Genomic DNA, 6,000 nt, shown 5'->3' on the forward strand with positions numbered 1-6,000 from the left:
GTTTGGGTGAGCAAGTGCAAATAGATCTGTCTGCCTGGATGATGTAGTTAGTGTCTTTGCCTTGTAATTTCTCTGTGTCATTGCAAAATATTATGGTCATAGCATCCTTTACCTTATGGGCTGTTGCCCCCCAAAGATCAGTATGGGCTCTGAGAGATGTAAGACTTCTGATCTGAATCATTCCTGTATGGGGTGTTTGTGTTAGGCTGTCTGCATTCCTTTAAAGGATACTAGAAATACACTTTTCACACCTCCACTTTTAGAATACATCTGTTGCATGAAGCAGTTTGTAGGGACTTTGGCTGTTGAAAGATTTAGTGCTTGTTCCCAGCTCCATCTCCTCTAACTGCTTTTCAGGACAAGAATTAGTCTTTTTATTTAGTTGTATTATACTTAAACCCTGAAGTCCAGTGTACTTCTGTGTAGCCTACCTGAGGGCATGCCCAGAAAAATTACAGTGTTTGCCAAACACACAGTAATGAGGTCAGCTTGATATAAACTGGACATTTTCTTCCCTTTTTTTTTTTTTTTCCTTCTTTTTCTGGTGTGTGGAGGAACTTCTGAAAGCTACTGTTAGATGCTAATATAAGATGCTAATGTTAGATGCATCTGTTGTCAGCCAAACACAACAAAAGGTACCCACAGATGGAGATTGCAATAAATATTACGTGCTTGAGGACCCCCATAAAATCTAATAAACAGTTATCTACATTGGACACATTTCCACAAAATAGATTCTAAATTACTACTGGCATTGAACATATATATTTTTAACTCAGCAGAACGAGTTTAGTTCTACATGAATGCTCAGATGTTACCCAGTTTTAGGGTTATGAAGAGAATTTGCCTCGAGCTAGTCAAGTATAATGATAACTGCCTTATTTCTCTTTATTTTATAGTTAAAATATGAAAAATTAAAGAGATTAATATTGTGAATTCTTGGTAAAAATTTCCCTTTTGTTCAGTGTTTATCAGAAGCAAAAATCTTGGATAAGTCAAATACATGAACTGAAGTAATTTTCTCCTAAAGCCCTAGTCTGTTTTTTAATATTTCTGTACATTTTAATGGGCTGCATTTTTATTTGAGAAATTGAGTCTTTAGAGGGAAGTTTTGGTCACATGATGAATACTAAACTAGTGTTTGATTGCTTGATACCACAAGCTCATTTATCCTCCTAAAATCCACCCAAAATTCATGCTTTCAATGACAGTTCTGTAAAATATTGTATTTAATTGTCATGTAGATGACAACTTTGGACAATTTGCAGGTAGAGCTGGTGCAAGAAAGCAGAACTGTTACAAATTACGGTACACATTGTGCTCTGCAGTTTCTGTTTCTGAAGAACTGCTATAAAATATTTTTATTCCCTTCTCTTTAGAGTACAGAATAACACAATATATTTTGGAATTTCTGTAGTGCCTTTCTACCACTGTTACTACTAAAAATGTTCTTCAAGGAAAACAAAATTTCTTCTCCCTTCTCTGTTACTCTGCTGTGTCTGAATTCAGTCGTGTTTCTGGAGACGTCTCAAGTCATGTGAACACTTTTTTTTTGTAGTCATGACTGCTCTTACACTCTGATCTTATCTTTCTCTGATTAATTCATGTTCTTAGAGTATTGAATTACTAACTGTGAGTAGAAGAATAGCAATCATTTCTTTTTTTGAATTAATACTGAAAAGTATAAAATTAAGTACACCAAAACCAGACTATCAATAGAAGTTTGGTATTTCAGTGTATTTCCTTATGATATCTCAATTTAATTTCTGTTGCCTAAGTTTAAGAATTACAGATTAAGGGGAAAGTCATCCCAAGTTTGCATAAGTTTTTTTTCAATTTCTTCCAATATTAAAACTAAAAACTAGAACTTAAATAGTTGAAATTATAGAGTAGTTCATTGGATGTGTCATATTAGCTAAGATCTGAATAAGATGATGTGCAGTTGACTTAGAACTTCTATAGAGCAATACTAATACACTGATATTCCTAAATCAGGAACAAAATAGCTTTTACAAAATCATAGGCAAGTTAAAGAGGTTGGAAGGCACTTAAAGAGGTCTTTCTTAAGACGGGGTCAGACCACATTGTTGAGGGATTTAACCAGTCTAGGTTGAAAATCTGAAGAATGAGGCTACACAAGCTTCTCTGGGAAACCTGCTCCAGTGCTTGGCTATCCTCATGGTGAAAAGATTTGGCCTTATACCTATTTGGAGCCTTTTTTTGTTTCAAGACTTGATTGAAAACTGATTTGAGCCTTTGGATAGATGGCAGCATTACACATAAACTATCACACTGTTATTTATTCATATGAAAGGACTTAAGTTACTACCTCAACATAAGTAATCAAGCTGTGACAGATGTCATCAAGTTTTATTATAAAATGTGGGTTTCCACTTCTTAACTGAATAACTTAGCAGAAACAGCAGTTTCCAAAAATCTGTAAGTAGCTATGAGCATACCCTACAGTTCTACTGATCACATCTGCCATAAGAAACCTGCCAAAAATTCTAGAAATCAATGGATCTGTCAAGAATGGAGAACTGCTTTTTCAATCCTTTATTTATAACCAAGTAAAGCATTTAACTATAGCCTTCTCCCTGCTGGGATCTTCTGTCACCAGAAAAAATCTGCAGCTGACCTTTAAGCCTCTGTGTGATGAAAAGGCCATATTATGCCTTACTGATATGCTAGCAGATGAGCCCACTGAAAAATGATTGAGCTGAAGGACATCTCTGCTTTTTGAGAGCTATCACAGAGCAAAATGAGGAATTTTCATCTGAGATACAGATTTGTTATGCCATTCAATCAAACATTTCTTTCCCACTTAACAATATGGATAAAGAATGTCAAATACAGGATATTTTGCAGAACTATTGAATATAACTTCCCTAAATCATTATGCAGCCAGAATGAAACACAAAAACAGAAACTTGAAGACTGAGAAATTTTCCCATATTCTGAAATACAGCATTTTGGAATATCTACAATTAAAGGACAAACTATTGTATTTGATCCAAGTACAAATGTCACTTGCAGCAAAGATCAGCATTGCTAATCCCTACTTATTTTTGTCAATTCATTTAGACTGAGAAAAACTGGAAACATCTGTGAAAACTTGGTCTTTTTATTCTATCAAAGTAATGGTAAAAGGATATGGTACAGAGAACCCTTCAGCTATCCATAAGAAAGGTGAAATCTCTTAGCAATAGCAATTTTTTTTTTTTAAATAAAGAAATGATAAGAGATCTCAAAGAAGATTAAGTGGGAACATAGTTAAATTGTAAGTCTAAATGACTAACATACAAATAAAATAAAATAAAGGGCAATCATCCAGATATTTCACAAGTTTCTGAAGTGACTAGGAAGTTTGGAAAAAAACCAAAAAAACCCCAAAGATGGGATACACACCCATACTCTCTGTTAGTTGTTTTATTCTCTGAAAAAATTACTGTATAAACACATAATCAACTCCCTTGTAAAATATTTTTATGGATGTTTTCTGGAAGCTTGCATCCAAGGCAGAAAACCTCTGGCTGATAAAGCAGCATTTAGATCCAGAAAAGTTTATAAAAACAAGAATTTATTATTCATGCTTTATATAAGAACTGCTCCAAATCATATAAGGCTAAAATAAGATTAAACAGTTTCGTCTGAAGACAGACCTTAGATAGAATCACTTAGTATGACCAAATTTTTTTTAATTGTAACCTATAGACCCCACAAGAAGCAGTACACACACACACACACACACATATATATATATATATATATATATATATATATAGACTTGGAGGCATTGGATGCTTTGTGTTTTTGCAACACTAACTGGAGAACATGAAGAACAGCAGGCAAAACAAACAAATTCAAATCAATTGCTAAAATACGACATAGAAGAATAATTTAATCTATCAATCTTAGAAAAAAGAATTGGGAATAGTCAGAGCTCTTAATAGTGTAAAAAAATTAATCTGTTTTTGTTTGATGTGAAATGTTTGATTTTGGAATTTGCATATTGAAAAAAATGAGCTATTAAGAAGTCATTGTTTTCACACTGAAATATTGTGAAAGGCTACTATATGTTATCCTTGTATAAGGTATACTAATGAAAAGACATAATAATGACTAATGAGAAGAAAATATTCCATATTTACCATAACAGGAGATATTATGAATTAAATCAGAGCAGAGAAAACTTCAGTTTCAAAACATATGTGTCAGGTGGGGCAGATTTTGAAGTGAAGATGTGGAGGGAATAATGCCAAATATGCCAGAGGTTAGGGAACATGTGGTAGCTGTGTTTTAATGATGGCTGATGGACGTGGTATGTGACATATTTAGCAGCCTGTGTAACTCCTAGTAAAAATGCAGTAAGGTTTGCCTTACTTGTACTTTCTTGTATTTACCATCAATTGGCATGCTATTCCAGAGTTTTTTTTGCAGTACAATGCAAAATGTTTAGTAGTTTAGACAGTTCAAGTAATGCAATGTAAGTATTTTTTGGTTTATATTTCTATATCTATATCTATATCTATATTTATGTGCACATTGGTCTGTAATGAGAGTCTGTGAGTTCATCAGCATTTTCATTTATTTTCTGACAGGTTGTGTGTCTCTTCTAGAAGCTTGAAGTTTGACCAACCTCTTAAGAAATTCATCATAAATCCACCTTTTGTTTTTGTTCAGACAGATGGATCTTTCCTAAAACCATATTAAAAAAGTAGCATTAGCTTTTCTGTTGCCTGTGTAACTGGTCCAACTTTGGGATGATCAGCTTTGGTGGATGTACACATGCTAATTTAAAAGCTTGTCTACATGCAGTTAAACACCATAGACATGGCATGCATTCACTTACATGGGCTTTATACAGTGTCAGGCTCCACAGTTTGAAAAACTTGTGATTTTATTTTACAGGGAATGACAGCAAGAAAGGATACATGTATTTTACCTCAGCTCTTTTTAGAATTATAGAAAAGATTAATCCACAGTTCTCTAGTCCTCCAATAGGATGAATATTTTAATATTTCAGACCCTGATTTCAGGTGTCAGGACTAGAGGAAATGCTTTTTATTTTTCTAAAGCCCTCCTGAGGGCTGGATGTTAAGTTGGCAATAGAAATTGTCACACCTTCATCAGCTGAACCATTTTGTGTCTGAGAAAATTTTGATGTCTCTAAGCCTTAAAAAAATTCTGCTGCAATAGCAGCTGAAATTACAAATTTGCCTAATCTGAGGAAGAAGGATTTGGTGTGTTACTTAAGGTGTTGAATCTTTCATTCTGTATATTTGAACATGGCTGCAGGCATGTTTGTTCTCAGGTATGGATAGTAGTTTAACAGTCCTTGAAAGAAATCATAGATCTCTTGCAAAAAACCAGTCAATTTGAACCATGTCAGAGTTTTGTTTACATGCAGACAAGCAACATTCAAATTAACATTTCTCAGAGTTAGGACCACCCTGCCTCCTCCAATAGAAGCCAGTGACATGTAGTTTCTTTCATTTTTATAGATTTATAATTAAAATAGCCTCTGGAAATAAATGTTGAATTCTCTTCAAATTCTGCAGGGTTGTACTAATTCAGGCTGGGATGGAGTGACTTTTCCCTATGGCACCCTCATTTTTCCAGGGTGTGTGTTGGTGCTGGAAAGGTGTTGATAACACACCAGTGTTTGTCTACTGCTGAGAGGTGCTGGAGCAGCACCAAAGCTGATTCTGCAGCACTGTCCCCCCTCCAAAGGACAGTAGGCTGAGTCATGGGCAAGAGATTGGGAAGGAGCACAGCCAGAACACCTGATCCAAGATAAGCAAAGGGATATTCCATACCATATGGCACCTGTTCAGCAATAAAAGCTGCATTTGTTTTCTGGAGTACTAAAACCCTACTTGCCAGAATGTGGCTGGTCATCACCTGCCGGTGGGAAGTAGTGAATAAAATCACTGGGTTTACCTCTGCTTCCATGCATGACCTTTGCTGTATCTGTATTAAACTGCTTCCACCTTGACC

This window comes from Parus major, chromosome 1A (assembly GCF_001522545.3).
Source record: "Parus major isolate Abel chromosome 1A, Parus_major1.1, whole genome shotgun sequence".
Lineage (NCBI taxonomy): Eukaryota > Metazoa > Chordata > Aves > Passeriformes > Paridae > Parus > Parus major.